This window comes from Petromyzon marinus, chromosome 74 (genome assembly GCF_048934315.1).
Source record: "Petromyzon marinus isolate PM22_M1 ecotype Great Lakes invasive population chromosome 74, UKy_Petmar_22M1.pri1.0, whole genome shotgun sequence".
NCBI lineage: Eukaryota > Metazoa > Chordata > Hyperoartia > Petromyzontiformes > Petromyzontidae > Petromyzon > Petromyzon marinus.
Window position 1 is genome coordinate 7,185,445 of NC_133740.1, and position 18,420 is coordinate 7,203,864.

At 51.6% G+C, this 18,420-nt stretch overlaps 1 protein-coding gene across 2 annotated transcripts in view; it reads right to left on the bottom strand.

Moving 5' to 3' along the window:
• The window catches only part of LOC116958207 (calmodulin-regulated spectrin-associated protein 1), a 296,794-nt gene extending 282,221 nt beyond the window's left edge, over nt 1-14,573 (bottom strand). Inside the window, exons 1-2 of one of the 2 annotated variants that reach the window (XM_076056050.1) lie at nt 14,104-14,573; nt 12,844-13,030 (exon numbers count right to left, since the gene is read on the bottom strand). The gene's annotated coding sequence lies outside the window, so the exon portion shown is untranslated. Of the gene's footprint in view, nt 1-12,843; nt 13,422-14,103 lie in introns of those variants that run through there. The other variant, XM_076056049.1, reaches the window with a different exon arrangement.
• Between the last annotated feature and the right edge of the window lie 3,847 nt (nt 14,574-18,420).

Consider the following 18,420-nt stretch of genomic DNA (forward strand, 5'->3'; position numbering starts at 1 on the left):
CAACACGACATTGTTAAACCCACCACCAACACAACATTGTTAAACCCACCACCAACACAACATTGTTAAACCCACCACCAACACGACATTGTTAAACCCGCCACCAACACAACATTGTTAAACCCACCACCAACACAACATTGTTAAACCCACCACCAACACAACATTGTTAAACCCACCACCAACACAACATTGTTAAACCCACCACCAACACATTGTTAAACCCACCACGAACACAACATTGTTAAACCTGCCACCAACACAACATTGTTAAACCCGCCACCAACACAACATTGTTAAACCCACCACCAACACAACATTGTTAAACCCACCACCAACACGACATTGTTAAACCCACCACCAACACAACATTGCTAAAACCACCACCAACACGACATTGCTAAACCCACCACCAACACGACATTGTTAAACCCACCACCAACACAACATTGTTAAACCCACCACCAACACAACATTGTTAAACCCGCCACCAACGCGACATTGTTAAACCCGCCACCAACACAACATTGTTAAAACCACCACCAACACAACATTGTTCAACCCACCACCAACACGGCATTGTTAAACCCACCATCAACACAACATTGTTCAACCCACCACCAACACAACATTGTTAAACCCACCACCAACACAACATTGTTCAACCCACCACCAACACAACATTGTTAAACCCACCACCAACACAACATTGTTCAACCCACCACCAACACACCATTGTTAAACCCACCATCAACACAACATTGTTCAACCCACCACCAACACAACATTGTTAAACCCGCCACCAACACAACATTGTTAAACCCGCCACCAACACAACATTGTTAAACCCACCACCAACACAACATTGCTAAACCCACCACCAACACGACATTGTTAAACCCGCCACCAACACAACAGTGTTAAACCCACCACCAACACAACATTGTTAAACCCGCCACCAACACAACATTGTTAAACCCACCACCAACACAACATTGTTAAACCCACCACCAACACGACATTGTTAAACCCACCACCAACACGACATTGTTAAACCCACCACCAACACAACATTGTTCAACCCACCACCAACACGACATTGTTCAACCCACCACCAACACGACATTGTTAAACCCACCACCAACCCAACATTGTTAAACCCACCACCAACACGACATTGTTCAACTCACCACCAACACAACATTGTTAAACCCACCACCAACACAACATTGTTAAACCCACCACCAACACGACATTGTTCAACCCACCACCAACACAACATTGTTAAACCCACCACCAACACAACATTGTTAAACCCACCACCAACACGACATTGTTAAACCCACCACCAACACGACATTGTTAAACCCACCACCAACACGACATTGTTAAACCCACCACCAACACAACATTGTTAAACCCGCCACCAACACAACATTGTTAAACCCACCACCAACACAACATTGTTAAACCCGCCACGAACACAACATTGTTAAACCCGCCACCAACACAACATTGTTAAACCCACCACCAACACGACATTGTTAAACCCGCCACCAACCCAACATTGTTAAACCCACCACCAACCCAACATTGTTAAACCCACCACCAACACGACATTGTTCAACCCACCACCAACACAACATTGTTAAACCCACCACCAACACAACATTGTTAAAACCACCACCAACACAACATTGTTAAACCCACCACCAACACGACATTGTTAAACCCACCACCAACACAACATTGTTAAACCCACCACCAACACGACATTGTTCAACCCACCACCAACACAACATTGTTCAACCCACCACCAACACAACATTGTTAAACCCACCACCAACACGACATTGTTCAACCCACCACCAACACAACATTGTTAAACCCACCACCAACACAACATTGTTAAACCCACCACCAACACGACATTGTTAAACCCACCACCAACACAACATTGTTAAACCCACCACCAACACAACATTGTTAAACCCGCCACCAACATAACATCGTTGATGGCGAGTTTAACGACACGTTCATATTCACGCCATCTAACCCAAAAGCCTCGATGATGTATCGTTTGTTGTTGTAATGTTGTAAATGTTCCGGGTTTACTCTCCAACACACCGGTCAGTGCCGAGCTAGTAACCGAATTGGCACGGTTTGGCTCCGTGACACAGCCTCACTCACCGGCTGCGTGGGGGGTGGTCGCGGATTTAACGACGCATTTTTATTCACGCGAGCCAGCCCAAGCACATCTATTGTGCATAATATTGCTCGCGAAAGCATCATCCTCCTACTACTACGTGTTAAACTAACAAACAATTTAATAGTCGAAAACACGACGGGAGTGCAAAGAATGGGAAAGGTAAGGACATCACTCGAAAGAATATAAAAGTTAAACTAAACCATTTAAATTTTTACCAGGTAAGGCCTCAACTGAGCTATTTGATTTTCTTTTTCAAAAGCGACCCTGGCCATCACAAGCGACAGCTCAACCAAAGTGGCTCACCGTCACCATCACCGTGTGGAAATTTATAGCGGCAGCCAGACACTTGAAACGAGTGAGAGAGCGCGATTCGGGGGCACGGGAAACCACAGATGGGTAAGAAAGGGCAGCTCTAAAAAAACATGAAAATGTAAAACTATTTTTGTTTTACCAAGCAAAGGCCCCACTGGGCTGTGGCTTTTTTTTTTCAGAAACGAAGACGGCTATCGCAAACGATAGCTCAACTTAGTGACTTATCGTCGCGTGGCAATTTACAGCCACCAAAAACTCGAAACATCTCCTAGCCACTGTTATGATGAGAGAGAGAGACACGCAAACTCCAAATGTACAGGAGGCATAGTCAGGGTCGGGATCGAACCCACGGCCTCCTGCATACTAGGCGAGGTAGTTAACATCTCCTAGCCACCGTTATGATGAGAGAGAGACACGCAAACTACAAATGCACAGCAGGCATAGTCAGCGTCGGGATCGAACCCACGGCCTCCTGCATACCAGGCGAGGTAGTTAACATCTCCTAGCCACCGTTATGATGAGAGAGACACGCATACTCCAAATGTACAGGAGGCATAGTCAGGGTCGGGATCGAACCCACGGCCTCCTGCATACCAGGCGAGGTAGTTAACATCTCCTAGCCACCGTTATGATGAGAGAGAGACACGCAAACTCCGAATTGTCAGAAGGCATAGTCAGGGTCGGGAACGAACCCACAGCCTCCTGCATACCAGGCGAGATAGTTAACATCTCTTAGCCACCGTGATGATGAGAGAGAGAGAGAGAGACATGCAAACTCCAAATGTACAGGAGGCATAGTCAGGGTCGGGATCGAACCCACGGCCTCCTGCATACCAGGCGAGGCAATTAACATCTCCCATCATAAACCAACCCCGCCCGGTCTCGCACCAAACCACACTGCCCATCACCAAACCGAAGCTGTTAATCCATCACGCGGAACTCCGGTCACCCTCGCAGCAGATTCCGGCTCGCCATTGAACAAAGAGGGCGGTCACCGCATCGCGTGGCGCTTTCCTGATGCGCTTCTGCGGCCGTCTGGAACGCTCTTCCCCTTACGATATTTGGAAGCCACTGGGGAGCTGTGCGCACTTTTAAACCATCATGTAGATTGACAAAACTAATTGCTTTAGAACTGCTGTTTGTGTGTTTAGTTTGTTGTCCTTCACCCCCCCCACCACGCATCTCCGATTAGCGCGGTTGGCTACATACGACGCGAAAGAAGTTCAACGTATGTACACTACACTACAACAACACTACATACTACACTACTATATACTATACGCTATACTACTAAACACTACTATATACACTATTTTACACTACACTACTAGACTACTACACTATACACTACAGTATACACTGAACTAGTAAACACTACACCACTGCACGACTATACACTGCTAAACACTACATTATACACTACACTATACTCCTACACACTACACCACTATAATCTTGATTTGCAGATTTCGTGACTGCAGGAATCCATACTCTTTGGTTCTTTCAGTAAAGTCACGTAGGCAGAAATAATTATAATAGATCACGGCGTTTCGATCGCAACACAAGCGGTCGTCCGCGGGCGGAAAAAAATAATATTACAGCAGTCGGTTCAGCAGTTCCACTGTTTATATTTAAAGCTTTCGTGACTGCAGCGATTCATATTCTTGGTTCTTTGGGTAAAGTCACGTTTAGATGGGAAATAATAAAATAATAAAAGCAAAAACGTAATACATTATTTTATTAACATAATTAAAATAATTATGTTTTATTTTATTACTTTATTAAATTATGTTTTAATTTCATTATTTCCCTTCTACGTGACTTTACCGAAAGAACCAAAGAGTATACACCACTGTACTAAATTAAAAACCCATTTCTTTAGAACTGCTTGTTGTTGTTGTTTGTTAAATTTATAGCCTCCCACCGGCACCTCGGCTTACCACGGCTGGCTATGTACGGTGCGAAAGAAAAAGATCAACATAGCACACGTACATACAGGGACTCCTCTACCGACCAACGAGTTAGGTTCCAGAGGTCTGTGTTCGTAAGTCGATTCCAAACATGTTGTACGGCGTGTACACTAAACACGGGGAATGGCTTTAAAAGTTGTATAATCTCCTGTAGATGTAGATGCCACTGGTTCTTCACGTTCTGCAGATGTAGATGCCACTGGTTCTTCACGTTCTGCAGATGTAGATGCCACTGGTTCTTCACGTTCTGTAGATGTAGATGCCACTGGTTCTTCACGTTCTGCAGATGTAGTTGCCACTGGTTCTTCACGTTCTGTGGAAGTAGATGCCACTGGTTCTTCACGTTCTGCAGATGTAGATGCCACTGGTTCTTCACGTTCTGAAGATGTAGATGCCACTGGTTCTTCATGTTCTGCAGATGTAGATGCCACTGGTTCTTCACGTTCTGCAGATGTAGATGCCACTGGTTCTTCACGTTCTGTAGCTGTATATGCCTCTGGTTCTTCACGTTCTGCAGATGTAGATGTCACTGGTTCTTCACGTTCTGTAGATGTAGATGCCACTGGTTCTTCACGTTCTGCAGATGTAGATGCCACTGGTTCTTCACGTTCTGTGGATGTAGATGCCACTGGTTCTTCATGTTCTGTGGAAGTAGATGCCACTGGTTCTTCATGTTCTGTGGAAGTAGATGCCACTGGTTCTTCACGTTCTGCATATGTAGATGCCACTGGTTCTTCATGTTCTGTGGAAGTAGATGCCACTGGTTCTTCACGTTCTGCAGATGTAGATGCCACTGGTTCTTCATGTTCTGTGGAAGCAGATGCCACTGGTTCTTCACGTTCTGCAGATGTAGATGCCACTGGTTCTTCACGTTCTGTAGATGTAGATGCCACTGGTTCTTCACGTTCTGCAGATGTAGATCCCACTGGTTCTTCACGTTCTGCAGATGTAGATGCCACTGGTTCTTCACGTTCTGTAGATGTAGATGCCTCTGGTCCTTCACGTTCTGCAGATGTAGATGCCACTGGTTCTTCACGTTCTGTAGATGTAGATGCCACTGGTTCTTCACGTTCTATGGATGTAGATGCCACTGGTTCTTCACGTTCTGCAGATGTAGATGCCACTGGTTCTTCACGTTCTGTAGATGTAGATGCCTCTGCTTCTTCACGTTCTGCAGATGTAGATGCCACCGGTTCTTCACGTTCTGCAGATGTAGATGCCACTGGTTCTTCAAGTTCTGTAGATGCCACTGGTTCTTCAAGTTCTGTAGATGCCACTGGTTCTTCACGTTCTGCAGATGTAGATGCCACTGGTTCTTCATGTTCTGTAGATGTAGATGCTACTGGTTCTTCATGTTCTGTAAAGGTAGATGCCACTGGTTCTTCACGTTCTGCAGATGTAGATGCCACTGGTTCTTCACGTTCTGTAGATGTAGATGCCACTGGTTCTTCACGTTCTGTAGATGTAGATGTCACTGGTTCTTGACGTTCTGCAGATGTAGATGCCACTGGTTCTTCACGTTCTGTAGATGTAGATGCCACTGGTTCTTCACGTTCTGCAGATGTAGATGCCACTGGTTCTTCACGTTCTGCAGATGTAGATGCCACTGGTTCTTACGACTCTCGGTCCATACGGGCAACTAGATGTACGGACTGGGTTTGTTCGTATCTCCGAAAGTTCGTAAGTCGAATGTCCGTGAGTGGAGGAGCCCCTGTACGCACAAAGCCACCAGAGGCACCCACGAACCAAACCCCGCCGCCGTTGCTCTGTGACCCCAGCGTGCCCCTCCTGCCCCCCCCTCCTCAACTGCGTCATTGTGTAAAATAAAAAAAATGCACCGTCATGTCACTGCCCTCTGGGCGTTTGAAGTGGGGACGTCGATCGTTAACCAGCAGGGCTAACGCATTAATAATCTGCACTGGAAGCTCATAACACCCGCATCGTCACGGGCGCAGGCGACGCCGTCACCAGCCTAAAAGCTATTTATCGTAGACACCCACAGAGACCCGTACTCGTACTCAGAGTCCTATACTCACAGACCCATAATCATACTAAAACTTTACTTGTTATTTTACCAGGTCAGGGCCCACTGAGCTATCGACATCTAGCGCTTTGTTTGAGAAGCGACCTGGCTCTCACAAGTAACAGCTTGCAGAAGTGGGCATGTCGTAGTCACGTGGACATTTATGGCGGCAGCCAAATATTCGAACCGCGCGACGTTGATTATAAACGTTTAGGGGCAAAGCCGGAGGACCCGGAGAAAAATCCACGCGACCATGGGGAGAGAGAGAGAGACACGCAAGCTCGAAATATACAGCAGGCGTCAAGGGTCGTGATCGAACCCACGCGCTCCTGCATACCAGGCGAGGTAGTCAACATCTCCGAGCCACCGTGATGATGATGAGAGAGAGAGAGAGAGACGCAGACTCCAAATATACAGCAGCAGGCATCGTCAGGGTCGGGATCGAACCCACGGCCATCCTGTAGACCAGGCGAGGTAGTCAACATCTCCTAGCCACCGTGATAATGTTGATGATGAGAGAGACACGCAGACTCCAAATCTACAGCAGCAGCAGGCATCGTCAGGGTCGGGATGGAACCCACGACCTCCTGTATACCTAGCGAGGTAGTTAACATCTCCTAGCCACCGTGATGATGATGATGAGAGAGACACGCAGACTGCAAATATACAGCAGCAGCAGGCATCGTCAGGGTCGGGATCGAACCCACGACCTCCTGTAGACCAGGCGAAATAGTCAACATCTCCGAGTCACCGTGATGAAGATGAGAGAGAGAGAGAGACGCAGACTCCAAATCTACAGCAGCAGCAGCAGGCATCGTCAGGGTCGGGATCGAACCCACGACCTCCTGTAGACCACGCGAGGTAGTTCACATCTCATAGCCACCGCAGTGCCTTTATCTGGATATACCAAGTACATAATTGAGCAAGAGAAACCGTACGAATATATTACTCGGGCACATTCTCTCCCACTGCTGAAATCACGTCTCTCCCAGCTCCCCCCCCACACACATTGTTACTCACAGAAGGTACAGCAAGCGAGAGAGAGAGAGGTGAATGACTGTGTTCTGCCATCGCCTCTCATATCCCATCGACATCAACTCAGGGCCAGGCCCCCATTAGCTCGTGGCAACAGCAGCAGCGACTGAGATGTGATCGCGAGTTGTCTGCCATGCAGCGGTGTCGGGCCTGGCACAAGCGGTGAGTTTCACGGGATCTTAAAACTCGCCGCATGTGCCCATCGCAGCGCTCTGCTCAACGCAATGGGACAACAGTCACCAGAGAGACTCACAGTCACCAGAGAGACTCACAGTCACCTCACACTCACAGTCACTTCACACTCACCACACACTCACCAGAGAGACTCGCAGAGACCACCTCACACTCACAGTCACCTCACACTCACAGTCACCACACACTCACAGTCACTTCACACTCACCACACACTCACAGTCACCTCACACTCACAGTCACCTCACACTCACCTCACACTCACAGTCACCTCACACTCACAGTCACCTCACAGTCACCACACACTCACAGTCACTTCACACTCACCACACACTCACAGTCACCTCACACTCACCTCACACTCACAGTCCCTCACACTCACAGTCACCTCACACTCACCTCACAGTCACCTCACACTCACCTCACACTCACCTCACACTCACCTCACACTCACAGTCACCTCACACTCACCTCACACTCACAGTCACCTCAGACTCACCTCACAGTCACCTCACACGCAGTCACCTCACAGTCACCTAACAGTCACCTCACACTCACCTCACACTCACAGTCACCTCACACTCACAGTCACCTCACACTCACAGTCACCTCACACTCACAGTCACCTCACAGTCACCTCACACTCACCTCACACTCACAGTCACCTCACACTCACAGTCACCTCACACTCACCTCACACTCACAGTCACCACACACTCACAGTCACCACACACTCACAGTCACCACACACTCACCTCACACTCACAGTCACCTCACACTCACCTCACACTCACAGTAACCTCACACTCACCTCACACTCGCTCACCTCACACTCAGTCACCTCACAGTCACCTCACAGTCACCTCACACTCACCTAACACTCACACTCACCTCACACTCACAGTCACCTCACTCACAGTCACCTCACACCCACAGTCACCTCACACTCACAGTCACCTCACACTCACGTCACACTCAGTCACCACACACTCACAGTCACCACACACTCACACTCACCTCACACTCACAGTCACCTCACACTCACCTCACACTCACCTCACACTCACAGTCACCTCACAGTCACCTCACAGTCACCTCACACTCACCTCACACTCACAGTCACCTCACTCACAGTCACCTCACACCCACAGTCACCTCACACTCACCTCACACTCACAGTCACCTCACTCACAGTCACCTCACTCACAGTCACCTCACACCCACAGTCACCTCACACTCACCTCACACTCACAGTCACCTCACACTCACAGTCACCTCACACTCACGTCACACTCAGTCACCACACACTCACACACTCACCACACACTCACACTCACCACACACACACACAGTCACCACACACTCACACACTCACCACATACTCACAGTCACCTCACACTCACAGTCACCACACACTCACAGTCACCTCACACTCACCTCACACTCACAGTCACCTCACACTCACGTCACACTCAGTCACCTCACACTCACAGTCACCTCACACTCACCGTCACCTCACACAGTCACCACACACTCACCACACACTCACAGTCACCACACACTCACAGTCACCTCACACTCACAGTCACCTCACTTCACAATCACCTCACACTCACCTCACACTCACCTCACACTCACAGTGACCTCACACACTCACCACACACAGTCACCTCACACTCACAGTCACCTCACACTCACCTTCACCACACACTCACACTCACCACACACTCACGCTCACAGTCACCTCACAGTCACCTCACACTCACAGTCACACTCACCACACACACACACAGTCACCTCACACTCACAGTCACCACACACTCACCCACTCACCTCACACTCACAGTCACACTCACCACACACTCACAGTCACCACACACTCACAGTCACCACACACTCACAGTCACCGCACACTCACACTCACCACACACAGTCACCACTCACAGTCACCACACACTCACAGTCACCACACACTCACAGTCACCACACACTCACACAGTCACCACACACTCACACAGTCACCACACACTCACACAGTCACCACACACTCACACAGTCACCACACACTCACACAGTGACCACACACTCACACAGTGACCACACACTCACAGTCACCACACACTCACAGTCACCACACACTCACACTCACCACACACAGTCACCACTCACAGTCACCACACACTCACAGTCACCACACACTCACAGTCACCACACACTCACACAGTCACCACACACTCACACAGTCACCACACACTCACACAGTCACCACACACTCACACAGTCACCACACACTCACACAGTCACCACACACTCACACAGTGACCACACACTCACAGTCACCACACACTCACAGTCACCACACACACTCACACAGTCACCACACACACAGCCACCACACACTCACACAGCCACCACACACTCACACAGTCACCACACACACACCACACACTCACACTCACCACACACTCACACAGTCACCACACACTCACACAGTCACCACACACTCACACAGTCACCACACACTCACACAGTCACCACACACTCACAGTCACCACACACTCACAGTCACCACACACTCACAGTCACCACACACTCACACAGTCACCACACACTCACACAGTCACCACACACTCACACAGTCACCACACACTCACAGTCACCACACACACTCACAGTCACCACACACTCAGTCACCACACACTCACACAGCCACCACACACTCACACAGTCACCACACACACACCACACACACACCACACACACACTCACACTCACCACACACTCACACAGTCACCACACACTCACACAGTCACCACACACTCACACAGTCACCACACACTCACACAGTCACCACACACTCACACAGTCACCACACACTCACACAGTCACCACACACTCACAGTCACCACACACTCAGAGTCACCACACACTCACAGTCACCACACACTCACAGAGTCACCTCACACTCACACAGTCACCACACACTCACAGTCACCTAACACTCACACAGTCACCACACACTCACAGTCACCTAACACTCACAGTCACCACACACTCACACTCACAGTCACCACACACTCACAGTCACCACACACTCACCACACACTCACAGTCACCTCACACAGTCACCTCACACTCAGATTCACCACACACTCAGTCACCACACACTCACAGTCACCACACACACTCACCACACACTCACAGTCACCACACACTCACAGTCACCACACACTCACAGAGTCACCTCACACTCACACAGTCACCACACACTCACAGTCACCTAACACTCACAGTCACCACACACTCACACTCACAGTCACCACACACTCACAGTCACCACACACTCACCACACACTCACAGTCACCTCACACAGTCACCTCACACTCAGATTCACCACACACTCAGTCACCACACACTCACAGTCACCACACACACTCACCACACACTCACAGTCACCACACACTCACAGTCACCACACACTCACAGTCACCTCACACTCACAGTCACCACACACTCACACAGTCACCACACACTCACAGTCACACTCACAGTCACCTCACACTCACAGTCACCTCACACAGTCACCACACACTCACACAGTCACCACACACTCACACAGTCACCACACACTCACACAGTCACCACACACTCACACAGTCACCACACACTCACACAGTCACCACACACTCACACTCACCACACACTAACAGTCACCACACACTCGCAGTCACCACACACTCGCAGTCACCAGACACTCACACTCACACCACAGTCACCACACACTCACACAGTCACCACACACTCACAGTCACCACACACTCACACCACAGTCACCACACACTCACACCACAGTCACCACACACTCACACAGTCACCACACACTCACCTCACAGTCACCACACACTCACCTCACAGTCACCACACACTCAGTCACCACACACTCACAGTCACCACAAACTCACAGTCACCACACACTCAGTCACCACACACTCACACAGTCACCACACACTTACAGTCACCACACACTCACAGTCACCTCACACTCACAGTCACCACACACTCACAGTCACCACACACTCACACAGTCACCTCACAGTCACCACACACTCACAGTCACCACACACTCACAGTCACCTCACACTCACAGTCACCATACACTCACCACACACTCACAGTCACCACACACTCACAGTCACCACACACTCACAGTCACCACACACTCACACAGTCACCTCACACTCACCACACACTCACAGTCACCTAACACTCACAGTCACCACACACTCACACTCACCACACACTCACACTCACCTCACAGTCACCACACACTCACAGTCACCTTACAGTCACCACACACTCACACAGTCACCACACACACTCACAGTCACCACACACTCACACACTCACACAGTCACCACACACTCACCACACACTCACACAGTCACCACACACTCACAGTCACCACACACTCACAGTCACCACACACTCACAGTCACCACACACTCACCCAGTCACCACACACTCACAGTAACCACACTCACACAGTCACCACACACACTCACACACTCACCACACAGTCACCACACACTCACACAGTCACCACACACTCACACAGTCACCAAACACTCACACAGTCACCAAACACTCACAGTCACCACACACTCACAGTCACCACACACACTCACACAGTCACCACACACTCACAGTCACCACACACACACACACTCACCACACACTCACCACACACTCACACAGTCACCACACACTCACAGTCACCACACACTCACAGTAACCACACTCACACAGTCACCACACACACTCACACACTCACCACACAGTCACCACACACTCACACAGTCACCATACACACAGTCACCACACACTCACCACACACACACTCACCACACACTCACTCACCACACACTCACTCACCACACACTCACTCACCACACACACACACTCACCACACACTCACACAGTCACCACACACTCACACAGTCACCAAACACTCACAGTCACCACACACACTCACACACTCACCACACACTCACCACACTCACACACTCACCACTAACTCTGTGCGCGAGTGTCACCTCCTCACCGGCTCGCTCACGACGGCGGCGGCGGCGCCAGCAGCCTCGGCCCCTCAGCTGTCACCCGTGGCGGGGCAGGAACGAGGCGAGGCGTGCCCGGGGTGGTTGTGGTGGTGCCCGAGGCCACGGCTCCAGCCTCCTCGTGCTCCGGTAGGTTCGGGTCGAGTGGAAGGCGGTGAAGTCGTGGGCCAGGGTCTGTAGACCGTGGGGGTGGAGGAGGGGGGGTTGGGGGGGGGGTCTCTCGTCCGTCTGGCTGGATTCGGCGATGATTTTGTGTTGTGGGGGGAGTACCCCCCCCCCCCCCAACAACCACCACCACCAAACACTAGGCCTGGCTGGCTATGCAAAGGTTCCAAATGGTGTGGGGAGCATGGGCGAGCAGGGTTTGGTAAGGGGGTAAGGGGGGTTAATGTGGTAAGGTAAGTGGGGTGGTGGTGGTGCGTGGTCAGGTCGGGTGAAGGCTGGGCTGAGGCTGGGTCCGCGTTAGAATAATGGGGAAGGGGCCTCTGTGTTTGTTCGGCCTGCCGAGGGGGAATGAATGGGGGGCTGGGTGTAACAGGGGCTTAGGGGGGGGGGGCTGGGTGGGTTAAGGGGGCTTGGGGGGGCTGGGTTAAGGGGGCTTAGGGGGGGCTGGGTGGGTTAAGGGGGCTTGGGGGGGGCTGGGTTAAGGGGGCTTAGGGGGGGCTGGGTTAAGGGGGCTTAGGGGGGTGGGTTAAGGGGGCTGGTTTAAGGGGGCTTAGGGGGGTGGGTTAAGGGGGCTTAGGGGGGGCTGGGTTAAGGGGGCTTAGGGGGGGTGGGTTAAGGGGGCTTAGGGGGGCTGAGTTAAGGGGGCTTAGGGGTGGGTGGGTTAAGGGGGCTTAGGGGTGAGTGGGTTAAGGGGGCTTAGGGGGGGTGGGCGGGTTAAGGGTGCCGGGTTACTGTGAGGTTCGGGCGGACTGAGGGGGTAGGAAAGGGCGACTCGCTGGGGGTTGTTGCTATCGGGGTCCGGATAGGGGTATCCCCTCGCCGTGAGTAGAGATGTGATGGGTGTGGTGTGGGGGGGGTGGTGAGATACGAGTCGGGTGGGATAGGCGCACGGGATGAGTGGATAAGGGGTGAGCTCAACGAGGATGGATGTGTATGGGGGTGAGACGGGGGAGAGACGGGGGAGATTCGGGCCCCCCCTGACGTGGGAGGGGAGGAGGGGGTAGGGGGGGAGACGCGGCCCCCCTGAGGAGACACGGGCCCGGGTGAGACGCAGGAGACACGGGGGGGCCCTCTTCCCCCACCTGGGGAGGAGACACGAGCCCCGAGGGACGGAGCACCACCACCCCCACGTCCACCACCACCACCACCTCCTCCTCCTCCTTCAACCGCTCTGGGCCCGAGGTCCGCCCATGCCTCGGCGCTGGCAAAACGCGGCGCTCCTCTCCTCCCGAGGCGACGCCAACCTCATTCAGCCTCCGCCTGGGGTTGAACCCTTGCTGATGGACAACACCTCCTCCCTCCCCCCCCAAACCCAGCTCGCCGCCACCACCACCAACACCACCACCGCTCGTTTCTCCCTCACGAGGAGACTCCACCGACGGTTGCTCTCTCTCTCTCTCTCGGGGAGGGTGGTGGAGGGGGTTTGCCCACGAAGCTGTGGGCAGCAGCAGCAGCAGCGGCGGCGGCGGTGGTAATGGGCAGCAGTAATGGGCAGCAGCAGCAGCACCACCACCACCAAACGCGGACTCCCTTGGACGCGCGCGCCGATTGGTCCGGCTGCGAACCACGTGGGGGGGGGGGGGGAGGCGCGCGTGGGCCAATCGGTGGGCGAGCGCGCGCGGCCGTCGGTTAAATGTCTGCGACGGGCGAAAAAAGTGGGGGGGGGGGGGGCGCGGGTTGGGAGTGGAGGGGTGAGGGGGGGGCTTCCGGTGGGGGGGGCTTAAGTGGAGGGGCTTCCGGTGGGGGGGTGGGAGTTTGCGAGAAGGGGGGGATGCGAGGGGGGGGAAGGGTTTGGTGGGGATCACGTGATGCGCGCCCGCACCAATCGTTGATCGCGGTTGTTCTTGCCCCCGCCCCCCTCACCCGCCGCGTGTGTGTGGGGGGGGGGCTTGTGGAGACTCGCGCCGGTGACGTCACCGGCGATGACGTCATCCGTCGCGCGGAGAAACCGTGCGGGAAAGCGCGAGTCGCTCTGGGGTCACGTGACGGCGGTGACCACTCCCCCCCCATTGTCTGTGACGTCACCACACGGCTCTTGTGCCAGGCAAGGTGCACCCAGCCTGGCACTGTCCAATGGCATCAAGTGAACCTAGCCTGACACTGTCCAGTAGCATCAAGTGAACCTAGCCTGGCACTGTCCGGTAGCATCAAGTGAACCTAGCCTGGCACTGCCCGGTAGCATCAAGTGCACCTAGCCTGGCACTGTCCAGGAGCATCAAGTGCACCTAGCCTGGCACTGTCCAGTAGCATCAAGTGAACCTAGCCTGGCATTGTCCAGTAGCATCAAGTGAACCTAGCCTGGCACTGTCCAGTAGCATCAAGTGAACCTAGCCTGGCACTGCCCGGTAGCATCAAGTGCACCTAGCCTGGCACTGTCCAGTAGCATCAAGTGCACCTAGCCTGGCACTGTCCGGTAGCACCAAGTGAACCTAACCTGGCACTGTCCAGTAGCATCAAGTGAACCTAGCCTGGCACTGCCCGGTAGCATCAAGTGAACCTAGCCTGGCACTGCCCGGTAGCATCAATTGCCCCTTGCAAGTGCCGTACAAAATGAACGTTGTTGATGTTGTTGGTGTTTGTAGTATTTAGGCTGCTGTGATATATTTCGACGTGATAAGCCAATAAAATTAAGAAAAAATGAGATTTAGTATGGGTCTCTGTGAGTCCTCATTATGTGGGTCTCTCAGAGTATGAGTTTCGACGAGTATGGGTCTCTATGAGTATGGGTCTCTGTGGGTCTCTGTGGGTCTCTATGAGTATGGGTCTCTGTGGGTCTCTATGAGTATGGGTCTCTGTGGGTCTCTGTGGGTCTCTATGAGTATGGGTCTCTATGAGTATGGGTCTCTATAAGTATGGGTCTCTGTGGGTCTCTATGAGTATGGGTCTCTGTGGGTCTCTATGAGTATGGGTCTCTGTGGGTCTCTATGAGTATGGGTCTCTATGAGTATGGGTCTCTGTGGGTCTCTATGAGTATGGGTCTCTGTGGGTCTCTATGAGTATGGGTCTCTATGAGTATGGGTGTCTGTGGGTCTCTGAGTATGGGTCTCTGTGGGTCTCTATGAGTATGGGTCTCTGTGGGTCTCTATGAGTATGGGTGTCTGTGGGTCTCTATGAGTATGGGTCTCTGAGTATGGGTCTCTGAGTATGGGTGTCTGTAGGTCTCTTGAGTATGGGTCTCTATGAGTATGGGTGTCTGCAGGTCTCTGTGGGTTTCTATGAGTATGGGTCTCTGTGGGTCTCTATGAGTATGGGTCTCTGTGGGTCTCTGTGGGTCTCTATGAGTATGGGTCTCTGTGGGTCTCTATGAGTATGGGTCTCTGTGGGTCTCTGTGGGTCTCTATGAGTATGGGTCTCTATGAGTATGGGTCTCTATAAGTATGGGTCTCTGTGGGTCTCTATGAGTATGGGTCTCTGTGGGTCTCTATGAGTATGGGTCTCTGTGGGTCTCTATGAGTATGGGTCTCTATGAGTATGGGTCTCTGTGGGTCTCTATGAGTATGGGTCTCTGTGGGTCTCTATGAGTATGGGTCTCTATGAGTATGGGTGTCTGTGGGTCTCTGAGTATGGGTCTCTGTGGGTCTCTATGAGTATGGGTCTCTGTGGGTCTCTATGAGTATGGGTGTCTGTGGGTCTCTATGAGTATGGGTCTCTGAGTATGGGTCTCTGAGTATGGGTGTCTGTAGGTCTCTTGAGTATGGGTCTCTATGAGTATGGGTGTCTGCAGGTCTCTGTGGGTTTCTATGAGTATGGGTCTCTGTGGGTCTCTATGAGTATGGGTCTCTGTGGGTCTCTATGAATATGGGTGTCTGTAGGTCTCTGTGGGTTTCTATGAGTATGGGTCTCTGTGGGTCTCTATGAGTATGGGTCTCTGTGGGTCTCTGTGGGTCTCTATGAGTATGGGTCTCTGTGGGTCTCTATGAGTATGGGTCTCTGTGGGTCTCTGTGGGTCTCTATGAGTATGGGTCTCTATGAGTATGGGTCTCTATAAGTATGGGTCTCTGTGGGTCTCTATGAGTATGGGTCTCTGTGGGTCTCTATGAGTATGGGTCTCTGTGGGTCTCTATGAGTATGGGTCTCTATGAGTATGGGTCTCTGTGGGTCTCTATGAGTATGGGTCTCTGTGGGTCTCTATGAGTATGGGTCTCTATGAGTATGGGTGTCTGTGGGTCTCTGAGTATGGGTCTCTGTGGGTCTCTATGAGTATGGGTCTCTGTGGGTCTCTATGAGTATGGGTGTCTGTGGGTCTCTATGAGTATGGGTCTCTGAGTATGGGTCTCTGAGTATGGGTGTCTGTAGGTCTCTTGAGTATGGGTCTCTATGAGTATGGGTGTCTGCAGGTCTCTGTGGGTTTCTATGAGTATGGGTCTCTGTGGGTCTCTATGAGTATGGGTCTCTGTGGGTCTCTATGAATATGGGTGTCTGTAGGTCTCTGTGGGTTTCTATGAGTATGGGTCTCTGTGGGTCTCTATGAGTATGGGTCTCTGTGGGTCTCTATGAGTATGGGTGTCTGTAGGTCTCTGTGGGTTTCTATGAGTATGGGTCTCTGTGGGTCTCTATGAGTATGGGTGTCTGTGGGTCTCTATGAGTATGGGTGTCTGTGGGTCTATGAGTATGGGTTTCTATGAGTGTGGGTCTCTGTGAGTCTCTGAGTATGGGTCTCTATAAGTATGGGTCTCTGTGGGTCTCTATAAGTATGGGTCTCTATGAGTATGGGTCTCTGTGGGTCTCTGAGTATGGGTCTCTGTGGGTCTCTATGAGTATGGGTCTCTATGAGTATGGGTCTCTATAAGTATGGGTCTCTATGAGTATGGGTCTCTATAAGTATGGGTCTCTGTGGGTCTCTGTGGGTCTCTTTGAGTATGGGTCTCTGTGGGTATCTATGAGTATGGGTCTCTATGAGTATGGGTCTCTGTGGGTCTCTATGAGTATGGGTCTCTGTGGGTCTCCATGAGTATGGGTCTCTATAAGTATGGGTGTCTGTGGGTCTCTGAGTATGGGTCTCTATGAGTATGGGTGTCTGTGGGTCTCTGAGTATGGGTCTCTGAGTATGGGTGTCTGTAGGTCTCTTGAGTATGGGTCTCTATGAGTATGGGTGTCTGCAGGTCTCTGTGGGTTTCTATGAGTATGGGTCTCTGTGGGTCTCTATGAGTATGGGTCTCTGTGGGTCTCTATGAATATGGGTGTCTGTAGGTCTATGAGTATGGGTCTCTATGAGTATGGGTGTCTGCAGGTCTCTGTGGGTTTCTATGAGTATGGGTCTCTGTGGGTGTCTATGAGTATGGGTCTCTGTGGGTCTCTATGAGTATGGGTCTCTATGAGTATGGGTGTCTGTAGGTCTCTGTGGGTTTCTATGAGTATGGGTCTCTGTGGGTCTCCATGAGTATGGGTGTCTGTGGGTT